Below are 22,053 nucleotides of genomic sequence, written 5' to 3' on the forward strand. Positions count from 1 at the left end.
TTGCCTCACAGTCATTTTTCAAAAAGACATATGACTACTAGGGTAGACTTTAGAAGACCTCAAATAATGACCGTCTTTTCACTGCCCGAAGTTAAACACTGTCTTAACCACACTTGCCCCATCCACACTTGGATCCACTCATTCAGTGTACTGAATTACTTACCTCACATCAGAGAATGCAAGCAATCTTGGTGGAAAAACTCCCAGTAACAAGTTAAATACTTGATACCGGAAATGTGGTACAATCACTTGTCATATCCACTCTAGAACAGAAATGCAGTACTCAAATGAATATCCCAAAATACAGTAGGCTGCAGCACTACAAGTGACCGCGAAACTGGTCTCATGAGAAAAACACAACAAGAACATCAACCCCAGTCACCATGTCTTTCAGACGGCTAGCCACTGAAATGCCGACTATATTGTTGTTTTAGCGACTATATTAAAATGGCATGCATCATGCACAAAATCATACATCTTGTCACCCTTAAAATACTTAGGGCCTGATTACAAGTTTGGTGGTGTTGCAGCAGGCCCCCACGCCAGAGCCTGGAATCCTGGTCGGGCAGTCGCTGCTTTCATATGTGAGCCTTAGAAAGGCAGCACTGTGGGAGTGCCAAAGCACATTTCTGCACGACATTGACTGTGCAGTCCATGCCATGCAGGAACAGGGTGTGCAGAAAGGCAGGGAGGCACACCATGTGCCCTCTGTATGCACTCCCAGGCCCAGAGGCATCAGGGGTCATGTAGGGCCACCTTAGTTTCCTCACCACTACCCTTTTCATGGCGGGCTCACATCCATGAAAAGGGTTGTGGTGGGGAAAGTCGAAATATGCTTGGAGGTGCCTCAACAGCACCTCCAGCAAATTGCGGACTATAACCGCTGCACCATCGCCGTGGGATCATGGATCACTGGCGGTTTCAGCGGTCATGTGGCAGGGCCACTGCTGCACTTGTAATATGGAGGTTGGACCGCCAGTGTGGCTGTGTGCAGACCGTCACAGGGACTAAGGCAGTCCTATGGACTGGTCTAGTCATAATCAGACCCTCAGTGCATTAAAAAAGCATTGAGGGGTGTGCTCTCTCCACAAAGCTCTAAGTCCTTACCAATAGAACCTCCTCAGTCACTTCTCACTCATGACCCAAAACACTGAAGCTTGATTGCTCCTTCAGTGTGAACAAACCACTCTTTTGATGTTTTAAAAAAAGAACTAAAACAATTACTGCTCAAATTGTACATCCAAGAGTAACTTTGAATCTGACAATGTAGGGTATAGGGTGTAACATGTGTCTGCCAGACAATCTGCTATCTTGTGAATTTGTGTTTTATATATTTCTTTCTTTGTTGTTTAACAGAATGCATGGCTTACTCTAAATAGAGTCTGATAATGTATATCCAGTTGCTATTATGACTGATGTCTAATATGTGACATCCTGAGGATTGCTCAAATTAATTGTTATTTCGCCCTCTGTATAGGACACTGTCCCATGGGTCGTGTATGTTGTACTTTAAACTGCAAACAATTAAAAAACAATAAAAAAGAATAACCATGAATATTTGCACTTTAGCATAATACATAACACATCACTGATTCAGGTGCCCAAGAATTCAGTCTATAATTTTGGATTCAAGCTCAAGGTTCTACCTATTAATAACTAACATTATAAAGTGGATCTTTGTTATATGCCAAAGGGGGAAATCATGTTCCCATAATATATGAAAAAGGGCTCATTTCTCAGGCCCACCGTCTTCAATATGTACATGATTCCACTCGCAGACATTGTCAGATCTCACAACAACAGCATAATCTCCTACGCCAATGACATCCAACTCATCTCCTTACTCTCAGCATACTCCATCCAGATGAAAACCAACTTCCACAAATGCATGAAAGAATCTAGCGACATGGATGAAAGACAACTGCCTCAAGTTGAACACAGACAATATTTAAGTCCTCTTCTTCACAGACACTCCGCCCTCTGGAACGACTCCTGGTGACCACGGAGCGTGGACCTACCCCCACACCAAAACCACGTATTCAACCTTTGCATCATACTTGACAGCAAACTCTCCTTGAGATACCAAGTCAACTCTGTTGCATCCCCCTGGTTGGAACACCCTCTGCATGCTCAAACAAATCTTCAGATGGCTCCTACCAGCACCAGGAAAAAGGTGACACAGGCCCTCATCACCATCTGACCCACCTACAGCAACGCACTCTATTCCAGCACAAACTTAGATCTCCGGACAATACAGAACACAACAGCCACACTGATCCTCAACCTGCCCAAGAGAACACACATCAATCAACACCTCAAAGACCTCCATTGGCTCCCCATCCACTAGAGATGCCAGTTCAAGCTCCTAATCCATGCATACAAAGCCCTCCACAACATCGGACCACACTACATGAACCATCGCCTGACTTTTCATTGACCCACTAGAAACCTGCGCTCCACACACCCCGCCCTTGCACAGATTACACGCATCTGCTGCAGTCACACCGGAGGATGCTTGTTCTCTCACCTCGCTGCCAAAGCATAGAACACTCTGCCTCTCCAATTGCGCACCTCACCCTTGGTCAACCACTTCAGGAAGAAATTCAAGTCCTGGCTCTCAGACTCACCCACAGCACAGTGCTTAGATACCCCCGGGTGACAAGTAGCACTTTACAAATACTACTTGGTTGATTGAATGATATAAAACGTTGCTGTGATGGTCCAAGACTATTCTGGTTATTCTGATTGAGCTCCATATCATATGGCTTAGGGAAAATCTACTCTAAACAGATATTGAATCATCAAAATCTTATTGTAGATCATATTGCAGGATAGGCAATGGACTGGGGAAACACTGGGGAAAGGAAGTTCTGGTTCTGGTGGTATATACTCAATAGTTATCCAATGTTTTCTTTATCTCGGTGGAGGATTTTAATATTGCCAAATGGCCACATAGTTGGCCCTGGGTCTGTGGAGTTGTAGATGGTGAGGGGGAGCATGTTAGTCACTTTCAACACTAGGCTTATGGGGAAGCTCTGGCAAGATTCATTTACATTAACAATTTGTCTGGTGTGGAGGGTGGGCGTGGGAAGATGAGTAAAGTAAGTCAGAATGTTCTTAACTTTTCAAAGGTATTTGTATTCTTCCTCTACGTCTTTTGGAAAACATGATCTAGAATAAGGGTTGGCTGCCTAGTTTAATCTCAAAGGGTCATGGATAGAATAATACTTCAGTGGACTCCAGGTGGAAATGGGTACTCGGACAGCTGGAATTACATTCCCAGACATTTGGTATTCGTGCAATTTATGGGCCAAATGTTGATGACCCAGAGATTTTTTATATATATTCATTAGAGTAGCTGGACAGGGCTGGTGGACTGATTCTAATGGGGGATTTCAATTGTGTATTGAACTACATTATTGACTCTACTAACCACAATACTACTCCACCTATGGGCAGAACCAGGTCTTCAATTTACGACTTGACCCTGTTACTTGGGCTCTGTGATCCATGGAGGACTGTTCATCCTACCAATAGTGGGTATACTTAATATTCATACCCAAACAAACACTATTCCAGGACTGATATGGTTATCATCTGTAGGCCTTTCGTAGTAAGTGCAGAAACTGAGGTTTGTCCCAGGATTGTATAAAACAAGCGCATTACATATATATTGTAGGATCCGACTGGGGCGTCCCCTGTCTCCTATTTTGGTTTGGCAGTATATGGAGCCACATTTACGATGCTTGCACATGAATATGGGTATCAAGCCTCAGGTGTTTGGCGGGCATGAACTTGAACTTACGGCATACGCAAATGATGTTGCAGTTTTTGCATTAAATCCAGAAGTAGCACTGGGACAGGTTGTTGATGAGGCAGCCAGATTTGGGATATTTTCAGGGTACAAACTAAACATCTTAAAAACCCAGATTTTATTGAGTTATAAGCCAGATGTCTCAATCCCTGAGGTGACACCGACTGCTGTATATCTGGGGTCAAACTATGCTTGGACGTTAGGGGTATAATTCAACTGAATTATGAGCCTTTTTTATCATCAGTTACTACTAAGATGAAATCATGGAATAAACGCGCTCATGGTCATATTGAACGATATAATATCGTTAAGATAAATATTCTTCCAAAAATTCTTTATCGTTTAGAGGGATCCTACTACGGGTCCCCAATTCCTTTTTTAGGCGTTTGGAAGGAGCTATTGGAATTTTTATTTCGGGGTATAAGCAGACAAGATGAGCAATCGGACTTATTAAGCTTCCATTCAAACGTGGGAGGGGGGGGGGGGTTCAACTCTCCGATCTGGAATGGAATATATTTTATATGAATTTACTTCTATGTACTGTTTGTATTGAAAATTTCTGAATTGAAAAATAAAAATAAAAAATAAAAATTGTATTTTACATAAGAGCTAAATAGCAATCATTGCTGGGAGGTATAGACTTTTGCTGGGAGAGGGAATTGATCACATTATTTTTTCTGATAACCTAGCCTCTTGCTGAAAAACATGAGGTGTACTCATTGCTATTTAGTGACCATCTTCCTATATTTGTAGTCTCACCCTCCCATTAACAGCTTCTCAAATCTGCGAGGAAAAAGAATACATGTTGATCCTAATATGGTGTTCAGAGACTTTAATTTTAATAGCCATGCAGAGATTTTCTGTTGTCTCTCGGTTACTGCTGACCCAGTGGGCATAAGAGGGAGCTTTGTCAAGATATGTAAATCGGTCTCAGAAATACTGATCTCAGATAAGCCTCAGATAGATCTGCACGGGCAATCCTGATTTAACTCTGAATGCACTAATGCTAAACATTAAAACATTAAACATAATAATTAAATGTAGTTGCAAGGGACCCAGCAGTGGTCAAAACAGCACAAAAGAAGTATAATCAAGCTATTGAGAGGAGATTAGAATGAAAGCTTGGGAGGACCTGAAATGTGCAGTTCGCTTAAAAGATAAAAGGGTTTTCTGGCAGATTATGAATCAACCCTACTTTTCTGGAAAAAACACCGGCATAGAATGCCACCTATTAGAACAAGAATGGGTTGAGCAATTCACACATATTTTCAACCTGACTAATGGTGATATCAAGTTCCCAGTCCTAAGTGATTCTCCTGCCTTACCGTTTGATCTTGTAGAATTTAGTGAGACAATCACGGTAGGTGAAGTACATTAAGCGATCTTGAGTTCTGTGAAATGAAAAGCACCAGGATCAGATGTGGTCCTAGCCAAGCTTTTTAAACACAGCCTCAATCTTAGTGCCCCTTGGTAACAAATGTTTTCAGAGTCATAGTTAAGGAGGGGTCTATAGAGACATGGAGGGAATCGATCACAGTTCCTATTTTTAAAAAAGGTGAAAGAAATTCTTCATCAAATTACCGACCCATTTAGTTGCTAGATGCCGAGGTCAAAACACTTGTGGTAAGGTAGTCTTGGCCTATTTAGAAGACTGGGCAGCAGAAAAATCTTTTGTCACCAAAGTCCAATATGGATTTCACCTGCGCATGGGCACTACAAAGCAAGCCCTAAATTTGTCTCTGATTCTAGGTAATATGTCAAGGCCTGGAGACGGGCCATGTACATCGGTTTTATGGACCTCGCCTGTGCCTTTGACTTAGTGGACAGAGACATATATGGGGCATCTTGGGTTGGGTATGGGGTTGATCCCCCTTTATTGCATATTTTAAAAAGGTTCCCACAAAGATTCCCACATGAGAGTTTGTTATACTCAACGTGCACTTCACACTATTCAAGTCAGTTGGAGCATTGAACAAGGTTATATATTGGCCCTTTTTTTTAGCCTATATCAATGCCCAGGACACCTTTTTAGCTTCTTGCACACATGATGCCCCTAAAATTGATTGCCACTTAGTCCCTATACTATTGTACACAGACGACGCAGGTTTAATTGCATACACAGCAAACGGGCTAGAAAATACTTAAAGATGGTTTTAATAATTAAATGCATGGGCTGAAGCTTAAAGTGAATCACAAAAAATCCTACGTCATGACCTGTGGCCCGGAAAAATCCCACTCGAAATATTGTTGTTGTTGGGGAACCCCCAGTTTTAAAGATATGTAATTAACTAGGTCTAATGTTTAATGAGAATATGCAGAAGGGAAAGATTAATAACTCGGAGGTCCCAGGGGATGGAGCTTCTTGCGAATCAATATTTGGGTTCACCAGGCAATTAGGACACAAGCACCCAGAATAAATGACTGAAAGACAAAACCCCAGCACTCTGAATAGTACACGTACAATTTGTGAATACGTTTCTACAGCAAAAGAGACACCCTATGATAATGAGAGAAATGTTCTGTCACAGGGATTTAGTAAACAGGTAGAATTGGATGACTCAACAGTGATTTATTGCCTCAAAAACACACAGATATTATGTTTCAAATAGTCTTAGCATTAGCAAAGCACAAATTCTTTGATGTGGTTAGAATTCCGGTTTCATGCCTTTGTAGCACGGAAACAGCCAAGGTGTGTTTTGTCACCACCGTGACTTCCTCAAGGCTTGTAATATCGTATCTCCAAGCGACCCCAGCAACCCGCGTCCGTCCGTCTCCCGTATCCATGATACGGGAGACGGACGGATGCGGGTTGTTAGGGTCGCTTGGAGATATCATCACTGGGCCTTATCACAGCACCCGAATCAGATGGTCTTGTCTTGCTTCCTGACTTAATTATGGAAGAGATCATTACTTCTTGAATGACAGAGTCCTACTTTGAAATACCCAATATATGGACTTTTAGCATTGAGCTAGCGACCACACTACAGATCGTTGAATACTCTCAGTGGACCATTTCAAAATTTCGAGGCTTATATTCAAAATACTGTTCGAACTGGGAGAATCATGAGCTGTCAGAGTGTATTCGCTACCTGACTTTATACTTGCTCTCAAACCCCAGTGTCTATGACACAACAAGCCAAAGAGGCCTTGCTACCTAAATTAATTAATTTCTGTAGCCCGTCCGCCACCAGCTCTTACATAGAATTTGCAGCAGTCTGAGATATCTGAGACTCTATCTGGAATACTTTCCTAGGCCCACTTGCTACTACATTTTAAGCCTGTTTGTTACTAGCTCTGACAAAGGATCTTCTCTAATCCGAGACTATGGAGCCATAATTGGAGCATCTTTCCAGGCTCATTTGCTACAATATTACAAGCTTTGAGGAAGTCACGGTGGTGACGAAACGCGCGTTGGCTGTTTCCGTGCTACAAAGTCGAGAAACCGGAATTCTAACCACAGCAAAGAATTTGTGCTTTGCTAAGGCTAAGCCTGTTTGCAACATAATATGTGTGTGTTTTTAAGGCAATAAATCACTGTTGAATCATCCAATTCTACTCTGTTTACTAAATCCCTGTGACAGAACATTTCTCTCATTATAATATGGTGTCTCTTTTGCTGTAGAAACGTATTCACAAATTGTACGTGTAATATTCAGAGTGCCGGGGTTTTGTCTTTGATGTATTTTTGAATAAGTCATTATTTGCCTTGTTCTAACCAATACTCTAGGTAGTGGGGTATTTTACCCTAAGTGGCACCTATCAGAATTGAGTAAATGTAAAGAGGTGATAGCTGATCTGTACCTGTATCTGATAACACCTTTTTTGAAGTGTGACACTATATCTACCACTACCGTGTGTGGTTCTTTACCCAAAATAAATGAATATGCCTTACAAAAGCAGAACCCTTAGTGCTGGTACATATGGAGCAGGTGTCTGGAAGCACACAACAGTAAATGCCCTATGGGGGCAGAAAATACATTTTAAATAGGTTGTTAGGGACTTCTAAATCTACCCCTAGTTTCATAACTCATAACAAACTGGGGGTAGGCTTTTTAGAAGATACAGTAGGCCTGGCTACTATTCAACTGTGTATTAAAATGTGGTCCTCTCCTGAATTGGGCTTAACATAAAGATTATCTTGAGCTGAGCAACATGAGAACCATCCCTTGGCTCAAGAATATTAAAAATACTCCCAGAGACCTGCGAATGAACAACCTTTTTGAAGAACTTGATAATATAATTCCATTTTTTAGGAGCCAGGTCAAGGAAAAGTTCCTTGCACACAAAGAAGAAGGTAGGTTAGAAAAGTATTGGACCTGGTAACGGTCCAATCACGTGCCACTGTCAACTACCTATGGCAATGAGCCCTATTCAACATGGGTAAATGTGCCAGAGCTTAGATTTGATCTCACACGGCTTAGAGAGAATACAATACATTTCCTAGTGGCCTTTCCTGTTACAGGCAATTGTTTTCCCTCATTATTGTGTTGCTCCTGTGATGGTAAGTCACACCAATCAACCAAGCATTTTATCCTCTTCTGTACCTTGTGTACCTATTTAAAAATATGTTGTTTATGCCTAATTCTTAGTGGAAGATCTTTCACCTATCATTAGTAGGGTTAGCTTTTTTCTCCAGCGCCTTGAGTCTCCTTTGAAAAGCAGCTCTGTCCTGCATTTTATTACCCAAGCACTGGAATTGAGAATGAAATATGCATTGTGATTTAAGAAGTGATAGTGTTTTTAAAAATGAACATTTGTTTCTGACTGCCTAATATTTTATAATTGAACTATGTTAATGGGGGCATAACAAAGATAGCCTGTTGTTGACACCATTTAATAGCAAAGTGACCATTTTTAGATGAGATTTTAATATGTCAACAGGGGTATAGCTCTGGCAGCCTGAGTGTAATACAATTCCATTGAAAAATGATATTTTTAGATGAGAATGTATTATGAACATTCTCTCTTGATTGTTTGATTTAGTAATCGTGGACATCTCCTCCTGGCTGATATTTGATAATTGTTATATGTCAAAGTGTGGAACAGTAACTGCAACTCGATTGCAATATGATTATATTGTCAGGTGATATTCCCCAATTGAGATTTTTTAATTGTGCTTTTATGGTCTAATGACCGATTAAAGTTGATGAATGACTGACTGGCTGCCTCAATAGTTACAATTTAAGTTCATCTTCTCAACAGGCTTTAATTGATATGCTACTAGTGCTCCAGCCAGTCTTACCTGTCTATGACTGGCTCTGTAACCTTTTCCCTCACAACATATAAAATGTCTTCATATCCTATCTAAGCCATCTCTACAGTCTCAATTCTCTTGCCAATTTGTTGACATCTGTTGTCATGAGAAAGAAAAGTTCCTTTAGGTTATTCCTAATCCTCAGAAGGCATTACTGTAGGTCCTGGGCAAGAGGGAGATAGAAAGGCAGTAGTCAACTCCATACTCCAACTGACAAGGTTCCTCCTCCTTCCGTCCCTCCAATACTTTTTTCTGTTAAAATATAATCCTAACCATGGAAATAGAGAGAAAGGCAGCACTCAATCCCCAGGCTCAAATTTGCATGGTTCTTCTTTTTCTTCCTCTCTTCACAGATTCTTTAAAGTAGGCCAGGATCTACAACACCCACAATGCTTCTTACTTACCAATGATTGATTCTCTCCTCCATCTAGAAGGAAGACCCCTCCCCTGAGCTACCCTGGTTAATTGTTGAAGGACAATGTTTGTCCCTGGCACTGCCCCTTTTTTAAACCATGTGCCACCCCTTCCTTTTATCTGGGAAAAAAAGTGGCAGCTGAAGTTCATTGTTATCTCACTGACCTTTGCATCCTTGATTTTCAGGAACCTTCTGAGATAAGTCCCCTTCCATCCCTCTGCTTCCACCAGCTCAACCACAGGATCTGACCAACTTTTCTCAGTGACTTCAGGAGAACAGAGATAATGAGTTTTTTCCAGGATGGAGAGTGTGAGGTTCGGAATTATATGCTGTTTCTAACTTGTGAATTATGAAACTCTATCACACAAATACTACCCGTTAATTCTTGGTAGTTCAATTCACAGATGGAACCAAAGACCTTCTTACTCCCCAGAGAAAATTAAAATGTAGGTCAACTCAAAGACAAATTCATTTACATAGCTGTAGTCTTCCAGGTGACTTTTGTTTGTCTATACAGAATAAGCTTAAATAATTCTATTTATATAGTGTGTTTCTTTATTTTATCATTACGTTTGGACATTTGGATGTATGAACTTGGAACTACTAAACATCCTTATCTGCATGTACGCTGCTAAGCTGGTGTGTTTTTCTTCCCTCACTACGATTCCTAAGTCTGTGAGACTGTTTGATTTCCCCTTAGACCCCCAGGAAGGGTGGGACTGGAGGACTGTAAAATAATATTATTCAATCCTGTTAAGAATGAAGCTGAATATTTTTAGCCACAGTTCAATTTTATCATCTTGTAGATTGTGAGAAATGTATTGGGATTGGATTAATATCACCCATACATGGCATGCTATTTCTTTAAAAAAATCAACTTTAGCATGTTGGGCAATTAGGAGTTAAGCTAGATGAAAGGAATTCCCACCAGGTTGCCAGTGAAATATTGAAAGTTTCTAGACCTAGTTGATAGGGAGATTTGAACCTTACTGTTAAGGGTAAGTCAATTGTCATTGTGCTGACAAGAATCCTGCTTCTCTCCTCTTGCTTTCTTGAAAGGTAGAAGACACACATAGATCAAGCAGAGAGCATGAGGGCAAAATGGTAAAGGAAGAAATATATACACTAATGATGGGTTTAAATACTCCTGCTCCTGGGCTGTCCCAGAAGTGGTAGGCGAGACTGGAAGTGAGTATTCAAAAAATAACTTGTGGTCTAGTTCTTACTCCCAAATTCCATTGCCCAATTCTCTACCACTTCTATCTAATATCATAGCCCCATCTAGTATTTGGACAAAATATAAACAAAATAAAATTGAGAGGCAAAAATATTGAGTTGCAAATAACATGAGGCACAAATTTCATGTGCAAAAATATTGACAAGAATATCAATTTTAAGGTAAGTGATATCAATGTTAAAAAAATCTATGCTGTTAGCAACAATGTCAAAAATATCTGTTTTAATGCAATTTTCAAAAATATCATAGTTAACAATATTGTTTTTTATGTTTTTTATGTATTTTAGTGTACATTTTAATTGTATGTGTTATAAATTATTTTTATAATTATTGGTAACGTTTTTTATTATAGTTTGTTAATTTTTAGTTTTTTTTTAATTTAATGTAATAGTTTATTGTTATGTCTGTCGGCTTTATGGGGTACAGGATGGGAAGTAAATTAAATGTAATTAATTAATAATAAATTTTTAATTAAGTTTACTTATTGAATTGATAACTAATTATGCTAATTTTTTATTATTGAGTTAAGGTTTCGGTACAGGAAATGGGATTTGTAGGGGTGAGAGTGGGAACTAATTTAATCATAACACATTATTAACTATTTTTTAATTATTATTAATTGATAATTAATTATGAAAATGTATAAATAATTTAATTATGTATTTATATTTTGAGGTAGGTTGTTGTTTTAGTAGGGGTAAATAGTGTGAAAGAAATTAATTACAATAATGCATAATTTATGTTAATTAATAATAATTTTTTAATTGACAATGAATTATGTACATTTTTTACTTATTATTTTTTTAAGTCATATATTAGGTGCGGGTTGTTGGGGTTGTAGGGGTAAAGGGTGGAAAGTTAATTAAATATAATAATTTATGATTAGTTAATTGTTAATAATTGTTTAATCGAACAATCATTATGTAAATTATTTGAGTAAAATATTTTTTTCATTTATATATATTAGGTGCGCGTTGTTTTGTTTGTAGGGATATTACATTATGTTTGTTTGTTTTTATGATTGTTAGAATATAGGGCCTGATTAGTATGGCAGGCAGATTCATGTCTGCCCGCCACACTAACGGAGCTGGGGACCGCCCGACATAGTGTAAGGGGGCCCACAGGCAAAATTACAAAGCGACCGCCATGGTGACGGTCGCATTGTACAGGTTTTCCATTGCGGCGGGTTCTGGTGGCCGCAGAACCATTGGGCTCAGAGAGCCTGTTGGATGGGTGGCGGTCGGGCTTTCTGCCTCCCAGCACACCACCCACCATCAAGTCTGGCAGACGAAAAAGCTGCTTAGGATTACGGGGAGACCACCACAGACAGCCATCCTAACCAGCCCCATAGGGTGGTATTTTAAATATATTAATGATATTAATTTTCATCTATAATATTTTCTAAACATTGTAATAAATATGTATTTTTTTATTTATTCAATGTAGTTGGTAAAATATTTTACATGTTTTAAGTGAACTACTGTCTCCCTACTGTTGTATAGACAGGAGTGGGAATAGAACATTTTACCGCTCCGCAATCCAATACTTTCGCTATTGTTGCACAGACTAGAATGTGAATAGTACATTTTACCCCTCCTGAGTCCAACTCTTTATCTCCTGTTGCACAGACTGGAGTGGGAATAGTACATTTTACCCCTCCACAATCCAACACTTTCGCTACTGTTGCACTGACTGGCACAGGAATAGTAATCTGTACCCCTCCGCAATCTAACACATTCACAACTGTTGCACTGACAGGCACGGGAATAGTAATTTGTACCGCTCCTAAATCCAAAGCTTTCCCTACAGTTGCACCGGCTGGAGTGGGAATAGTAATTTATTCCCCTCCCGTGTCCAACTCTTTACCCACTGTTGCACTGACTTAAGTGGGAATAGTAAATTGTCGCCCCTCCTAAGTCCAAACATTCCCCTACTGTTGCACAGACTGGAGTTAAAATAGGAAATTTGACCCCTCCTGAGTCCAGTGCTTTCCTACTGTGGCACAGACTGGAGCAGGAATATTCATTTGTCCAATGCTTCCCCTACTGTTGCATAGACAGGAGTTTGAATAGTAAATTTCACACTTCCTTAGACCAACACTTTCCCGACTGTTGCAGAGTTTGGATTAGGAATAATAGGTGTATTATTACTACAATTTTAAAGTTCTGTTTATATGATAAAATACATTTTATTATGATGTTTTGTGTATTTAAAATTATACTATTTGTATTTAATAATGTTTGTAATATGTAACATACTTTTAGGAAAATGCTTTTGTTATAATGTTTACTTTTTTATGTGACATTAAACTTTTACAGTTCATTTGTTATTGTTTTACATTTATTGTGTGTGTGTATATATATATATATATATTATTTTTTTCAGTTTTTTTTTTTGTGTTTATATTTTTTTTAAGATATAATATAACATTTCAATTATTATTTTAATAGTTTTAAATTATATTAGTTTAAATAATTGTACACATATAGATGTATATGAGCTTTTTTTTAAAAAAACATTTAATATTTATATACCTAGTAAATTATTCAAATATATTTAATTTTAATGATATTAGTGTTAAATATTAATTTAGTTAATGGTTATTATTTTTAATTATATATGTTATAAAACAATATTTGTGACTTCGATATTAGTGTATAACGATATTGTTTTCAATATTTTTGTTATTTACATTATAAGTCTAGAATAATGATATTTTTGACTCAATATTTACATACCACAATATTTGTGGTTTAGATATTTTGTCACTGATCCGTCCCTTCTGCTACATGTATCTAGTATTTGCAGTCTGTCTTGTTTCTTCCCTGGCACAGTCTGTTCTTTCCCATTGTTCTTTTTCACATTCCTCACATTTACTATCCTGAGAATATCTGCGAGACTCCTCATGCTACTGAAGAGATCAAAGGAAGCCCATTAACTTATGTCCTTCTGGTAGAGTCTGAATAAAGGACATATAAAGAAAAAGACACAAACAGCTCAGTTTCAGCTTCCTTCACTGTGCAAATTTAAGTACTTCCTCCCAGTTGTGACTGTCCAACCTGGAATGCAGGTCCTCATCTTGTCACACATCACTGGAACCAATGTTCTGTTCACTGGTCTCTCGGAATTTTTAATGACACCTATTAAAGTTTTGTTTAAAAATATATATTTTTATTAAACCGGCTCAGGATAGTACACAGAATCATCATATCCAAAGATTGTACATAGCACATCATTGTTATTATCAACCCACCCAAGATCATGCCCAACTTATCGCACCCCATGTGAAATCTTGGAATGCTCTAATCTAATCTGAAATAGCCCTCCCATCTAGCTCCTTCCCCAGCTTGTATCCACGGTATTTCTGCCATTCTCCCCATATTCTATCCCATTTGTGGGGACAACCGCTGGCCTTGTTAACCACTTTCTCCGCCCTTGCACCCCAGTCCATGTCGGACTTCCAGGCTCTCACTTCCGGTACCTGTCTTGCCCCCCATTTTTGGGCTATATTTTGTTTTGCCACCATCGCAGCTACCTTCAGCCAAATAGTTGTATATTTTGGCCATTTATCTTCCACTGTGACGCACAGAAGCATCCAGCGTGAGTCGACTGAAATTGTTATCCCCGTGACGTTTGACATGACTTCCGCCACTCCCTTCCAGTATTCATGTATATATTCACAATCCCACAAAATGTAAAAAAAGGGACCAATTTCTCCACATTCCCTAATACAGTATTCAGACATCCCATATCCCAGTTTAAATATCAGCGATCTAGAGGCATATTACCTGTGTAATATGCACAGCTGTACTAGATGTAACCTGGCTCTAATTGCGACTTCCCTGGGGCTTTGTACCACCAAGTAGCCTCACTTCCATCTCCCATGATGCCCGGAGAGGATCTATAGGATTAGGGGAGTTATAGAGCAATTTTTCATATGTCAGGGAGGTGGCCTTGATCTCCATCGGGTCCATCATTAGTCTGTCTTCCAAAGGGAAATAATCCGGCAGAGTGTCACCCTCCCTAATATGCTGGTATGGTGCGTGCCTGAGCTGTAAGTATTTACATTGTTCCAAATCCACCAATGCATACTCCCCTTGTAGTTCCGTGAATGTGAGCGGTTTGTGACCCCTCCATATATCCTCTAGTTTCTCAATCCCCAGCACTTTCCATTTCCTGAAAGTCTTCCTAAAGTCCTTCAGTTTCGTTAAGTGCTCACTGTCCCACAATGGCGTTCTCCCAGTTAACTTGCCCTTCCAACCCACATGTTTTGTCGCCTCTTTCCAGACTCGGATGACTGTTTGTTTATGCATAGGTAAAGACTTGTCTGAGCTCCTGCCTTATAGAGCTGCCATTTACCCCCTTGCTCCCATCGTCCACTGATCCACACTAAGCGCAGGGTCGCCGAGGTGTCCAAAGGTCCAATCGTTAATCCCGATCAGTTGCGAAGCCGAGTAGTACTTTATAATATCTGGGATAGCCAATCTCCCTTTCTACACTTCTCTAGTGCTATCCTGGCACTACCACCGTCCCAGAGGAGTCTACACACTTCACTATTTATATCTCTGACTACTTTCTGTGGGATCACATGAGGAGTATTTTGCATTACGTACAATAGTTGAGGTAGTGACATCATTTTAAAGAGGACTGCCCTCCCCATCAAAGACACCAGCAGTTTTCTCCAGGGTTCCTCGTCTTCTCTTAATCTCTGTATCTGTGGGTATACATTGTCCACCAGAAAGTCTGATTCATTCATGAAGATCTGCATGCCCAGGTACGAAAATGTTGCTTTAATTTATCCACTAGTCCCTGTGGGAGTTCACCGGCCAGCGGGAACATAGGAGATTTTGACCAGTTGTTCTTGTACACAGAGTATGTGCCGAACAGCTGAAAGACCTTGAGGACCCTATGAACTGACCTATATGGGCTAGTAAGGTAAAGGAGGAGTCAAGTCAATGATCTTTATTCGGATATTCCATTATCCATAAAAGTACACACATAATTACGCACATGGTCAAGATAATAAAAACACAATAAAATTACATAAAAACGTTATTAAGGTTTCCATATCATTAACGATAGCAGCAATACATGCATGATAATGTGCAAAGTGAATTATTGTCCAATCCATCACCGACTTTCAGGAAAATTTTGATAGCAGCATCAATTGATATATACATATGCAGAGATCACCTTTAGAATAGCAGCAATGTATAAAGAGTAGACATTTCACAGGCATCTGCTACAAAGTAATTTGCAGGCCTTTGGCATCGTTATATAAAGTGCTAAATTATAAAGTGCATAGTTCGCTTTTACTGGACCATCTAGATAAAGTGCATGATACAAGGTCGCCCATGAAACATTAAAGTAGGCGGGTTACTATGGTTTGAGTATTTACAAATGGCAACACAAGGTAAAGTGCAACAGTGCATAGTGCAAATGTGCAACACCACTAAGTGCATGTAATTCATCTTTGCCAGATAGACATTTATTCATCAGTTACTATGGTTCATATATTTACAAATAGCAGCGTAAAATAAGGTATGACTGTGCAAAGTGCAAATATAAGCCAACTCCAATTATATATGATGCATATGCGTATAATAGGTGTTAATTCATAGAAGAGCGGGAACGGGTGGCCATTTTTAAGAAGGTGCACACACGGTATATAATGCCATCCTCTTTAAGCTGAAGAACAGTCTTGTATGCCACTTTAAAATCCTTTGTACCTCTAGCTCTAAAAAATTGTACCAAAAGGAGTCTACTATACTTTTGATAAAAGGAGCAAAAAAACAGAAAGTGCACCATTGTTTGTTTCCCTGAATTTTGACATGGGCAAGCCAAGTTCTCAATGTTGGGCTGATAGCCCATGGGGAAACACAGTAAATATTTTAAAGATCCTGCTCTTAAACGAAATAGAAGGCTGCGCTCCCAACATGTGATGTCTTTAAGGAGATATCAGGCAAGTGTGCACAGAATAGGTTCGGTGTCACTTTCTATTTGTATGTACTGTTTCACAGTACATTTAAAGGATTCTTGTTTGTATCTGGTCTCCCCATAATGCTTGTAAAGGATGTTACGAATGGTCTTCCCGTTAGTCCCGTCTAATTCTTCAGGGCTATCAAAGATATGCTCGAGGTTGACTGATGCCAGGCTCGCCCGTACTTGGGCCAGCCAGGGAATTCTGATGCCCTGGTCACATTTTAAGCAGTCAGCCAAGATTTCCCTGATCAGAGATGCTTCTGTGTTTTTCCAGACCTTTATCCAAAACCGGACAGGTCGGACCTTGATGTAATCCTCCAAATAAGCCAGTTTTAATTCAGTGTGACTTAAAAAAGTAGACGATGAAACTGGTACACCCAAGAGCCTTCCGCAGAATCTATTCTACTCAGCCTGTGCATTTTTTAAATGTGTATATCGCCAAATTTCGGCCCCATAAGTCATAATAGGAACACATTGTGTCCTATACATTTTTAATAGGGAAAGTACCACCGCTAATCTTTTTGGCTTAGGGAGAGTCAATACTGAATTTATTGCTTTGATAAATTTAGATCGTCCATAGGCCAAGTGTGGGGTCCAGGAGCCGGTGTCAGAGAATTGAATGCCCAGGTAGGGAAAAGTGCGAGTGCATAGCAATGAATCTTGGTCCAAAGTGATCCTATTAATGTGGCGTTTTTTTGGGCCACAACACATTAAAAACGATTTTTTAAAATTGGTACAAAGGTCAAGACTATACATAAAATCTACAAATCCCCTAACTACAATCCTTAAAGCATTTGGTGTGCGACCCATTAAAACAGCATCGTCTGCATAGAGTAGGGCAGGGAGTTTAGTGCCATTTATTATAGTGATGTCAGGAGTTAGATTAGACAAAACATTATGAAGTTCATTAATGTATAAAATGAATAAAAGAGGGGCAAGGACGCACCCTTGTCTAACACCTCTACCGACCGTTATGTCACCTGACACTGCTCCGTCCATACTGATCCTTACTCTAGCTTTTAGATCTCTATGGAGATAGGCCAAAAAATGAACGAAACTATTGTCCAAACCATAGTCCAAAAGACGTTGCCAAAGCCTTGATCTGTTAACAAAATCAAAGGCGGACGAGAGGTCCATGAATGCTAGGTACAGCGGACTGTGTCGAGCTATAATATATTTCCCTAATATTAAGTTGAGGATCAGACACTGTTCCACTGTACCAAGGTGGCTCCGAAATCCCAGCTGGCATTTATTCAGAATATTTTCGTCCTCGGCCCATGCCCTGATCTTGTTAAATAAAACTCTCCCTAATATTTTGAGGGTATTGTCAATTAATGAGATGGGCCTATAACAACTAGTGTCGGATCTAGATCCTTTTTTAAAAATCGGAATGATATTAGAGGTTGACCATGTACTGGGGATTTCAGTTATAATTAGGTTGTTAAAAACATTTAATAACAAAGGGGCCCAGAATTCCGGCTCTAATTTTATAAGGTCTATCTGTAGACCGTCCGGGCTTGGGGCTTTATTGCCCACACTCTGGAGTATTGCCTCCTCAACCTCACTTAGAGATATTTTAATTTTAGGGGAGGGCAGGTTTTCCAGGGAATTATCACAATATAATGGGGAGGCATATATCTTAGAAAAATGGGCAACCCAAGCTTCACTAGAGATGTTACAGTCAAGGGGGGTAGAGGGATTACCAAGAATTTTCAGGGATTTAGTGGCGGACCAAAAGATGTTTGTGTTATTAGTTTTGGCTGCACAAGCCAGATTGTCCCAGTGTTCTTTCAGGACTGTATCACGCCTGAGTCTTAACTCCCTTTTGTAATTAGATCTTAATTCAGGAATAATGGTGGGATCTCTGGGTCGTGCCGACAAGGCTGAACTCAATTCCCTATTAGCTCTGGAACAGATGTTATCGAACCATTTGGGATTGAGTTTGTGTATGCTCACTGGTCTAGAAATCAGATTTTTAATACCCTCACATAATTCAATGAAGACAAAAACTACCTCAGGATTGGGGTCAGCCAGGACAAGACACGTCTCACATAAGATGAACTGGGGACTGGATGTTGTGTCTGGGGACATTTATAAAAGGATCCAAGGGATAATGCACAAATATTAGTTGAGAAAAGATTGTTAGTTTCCTTGACTGCAAGTATGGATCCAACAGTCCTTGGGTGTGAAATATTGATAACAATACAATCCCCTTTAATAGTTTTTGTTGTAGGTCCCACCCATCCCACCCTGCCGACCATTAACATTTCACGCATGTCAGGCCTCCTGTACCTTTTATGCTTGGCCAACCAGTCCACACATTTATTTCTAAGTTGTACCCAAGACTCAGATGTGTTTTTATCCAATGGGGGTACCCCTGCAAGGACTAACACATATGGGCAAGAAGCAGGTGGTAGGTTCAAAATGGCCTTATTTGGGTCAGCTTGCCCCTTGTCCCCGGCCACAACAGTGCTTGTATTATCCCTGACCATAGTTGTAGTGGTATTAGCTGTCACGTTGCTGTGTGCGGCATTTAAGTTAGCAACACAAGATTTTCCAGGTTGTGTGGGTTTGTTACAACTAATAATGGGTGGCATTGGTTTTGCAATTAGGCCGACTGAGGGTGCAGGGGAAGGCAATGGTAATCCTGACGTGTGTTTTTCCTGGGTATTTACATGATTAGATATATCTCTACTTTTCCTATGGGGCAATATAGCATTAAGGGATAGGCTTTCCAATCGATCTAGACGTTTCCACAATTTGTCAAAGCTAAGATCCACAAGCCCTTTGATACGATTGCACACTGTGTCAACAATGATATCGATGGCAGTGTCCCCGAGTGTGAAGTCTGAGAAGCCAGTTTGAGTGGACTTCATTTCTGTGGTGTTACATTGTGTATCCTCATCACCTACGATGATTGGGTCGATGGGATCACAACACGGATCACTACTTGGAATTGGGTCCGGGTCTGTAGTGGTAAAATTACCCCTAAACCATTTATTTAGGGTTGTGCTTTGAGAGTTCAAGCGTGGAGGCTGACTTCGTTTGGGTTTGGGACAGGGTGGTTTTAAGGCCTTTCTCTTCTTTTTTGTCCCACATAGTTCCGGGTCTGGCGAGGGGGGTGCATTAACTGTGGTCGAAGGGTCAATAGTGCTCAATTCGGCCTCAACATTGCCAACCAGCCCAGTAAAATCAGGTCCTTCAATGTTCAAGGTATTTTCCCCAGATACTATTAGTGGTGAGTGTACAGTTACTGCATGTCTCGTTGACTGTGCCATGCTTGGGTCTACATTATCATGATGATTAATGCCAGGTTGTTTAAATGTACCCACAGACAGTCTTTTTTCTGCCAACTGAATTTCGTTGCTCACCAAGTTCATAGCATGCTCCAACACTGTATCAATTATGTTTAAATTAGCCACTGGGGCAATGGCACCATTCTTCCCCATTCTCAGCGAGTGACCACAGGATAATGAAGCGTACTTGGATACCACTCACCGCACGTCAGGTGGGTGTGAGATGTTAGGGGGGTAGGGCCCTGCCCTGCCTCCTCCTGCCTCTAACGGCCACAGACGGCCCGCCCTTTGCCCGCCCTTTGCCCGGGCTTAGCCCGGCGCCGCCCGCGCGTGTCCCGCGATGCGGGGGCTCTCGCTGGCCTTTGAGCACCTCCGGGGGCGGGACAGGGCTTGCGCGACTTCCTGTCGCGAGGGCCGCTGGGGAATGTAGTCCCAGTTCTGCCGCGCCACGCTGTCCGGTGGCTGCGGCGGCAGGAAGGCTGGCGGGAGCAGCGGTGATGGCAAGGAAAGGCTCGGGCGTCCCTCGGCGATCTCCGGGATGCCCAGGTCAGATAAGTAAATGAGGATGTTGTTAGCATATAGAAATATTCTGTCCTCCCAGTCCGGTATTCCCTGTAGCACCACGTCGTTAAATATCCAGTTGCCACAGGCTCCAACGCCAGGGCGAAAATCATCGGGGAGAGTGGACATCCCTGCCACGTACCTTTACTGAGGGCGAATGAACGAGACACTTCTCAATTTCCTCGCATCTGGCCTGTGGGTTTTGATATAACAGTTTCACCCAGGAGCAAAACTCAGGGCCGAGGCCCAGTCTGTCCATTGTGGCAAATATAAACTGCCACTCTATACTATCAAACGCCATCAGCTCATCTAACGATAGGAGGACCACGAACCTCCCCAGCCTACGTGTGGACCAGTCAAGAACTCCATACAGTCTCCTCACATTCAGTTGCGTACTATGGTGGGGCATGAATCCAGATTGATCTGGATGGACCAGTGTAGCTATCACTGGTTTCCACCTGTTTTGCTAGGACCTTGTCCAGGACCTTAGCTTGCACATTTAAAAGCGATATGGGCCTGTATGACCCACAATCAGTCTGGGTTGACCTTTTTTGAGGATTTCAAGGATAGTAGCTGTACGTACATCAACTGGGAGTTCCTATTGGTCTCTCGTGTCTTTGGACATGTTTAGGAGGTGCATAGGTATCTGCATGCAGGCATGGTGGGACATAAACTGAGCAAATATTCACAGTTCTCCCTTCCCAACCTGCTGAAATGGCCACATACCACCCCAATGTGTCAAACCAGCATCTTTGTATGATCAGTGGTATAGAGACTTTTATTAGAACTCCCACCCCCGAACCTGTAGTATAACCTGCTTGAGCCTGAAGCCTATAGTCATACCTATCGAATGCTTTACAGTGGTTACCCTGTAGGTAGGTTTCTTGGAGCAAAACCACGTTAGGACCATGTCGTCTCAAAAACTTTAGCACTAATGTTCTTTTAACTTTACCACCCAATCCATTGAGGTTCCATGTCAATATTGTTAACGTCATCTTGATAGCTGACCCCTTCGCCCTCGCTCACCCTTTGTATGCTTATACTTATTGATACTACTTGCGTGATTATCCCCTCACTGAGCCTAGAACATACAACAACACTGGTGAACTCACCCACCTGATGTGGGCATAACCCCTGAAACTGTGCCCCCGCCCTGTTTCCCTGCTTGACAGGTTTAGAACTACCCATCACCCCAATCGGCAGAGAGCCTGTCGCCCCATAGAACTATTTCTCACTAGGGTGTGCCTGGAGCCAAACCTTTACTCCGCCCTCACCCACGATTCCAGACCATATTTGCCATATATAGTTTTATACCCCATACAGTGTCATGATTGTCAACTTTTCCCCACATTCAGATCTCACCCCACCCTAATCCCCCCTCACACAAAATCATTCCCCCAGGTACTGCCTTTCCAGATGATGCCGCTTCTGGTAATCATCGCACATCGCTCTCCATGCTACTTGGTCTCGTCTGTCGGTCCCAGTCCCTGGAGC

Source organism: Lissotriton helveticus, chromosome 6, assembly GCF_964261635.1.
Source record: "Lissotriton helveticus chromosome 6, aLisHel1.1, whole genome shotgun sequence".
In the NCBI taxonomy this organism is placed as follows: Eukaryota; Metazoa; Chordata; class Amphibia; order Caudata; family Salamandridae; genus Lissotriton; species Lissotriton helveticus.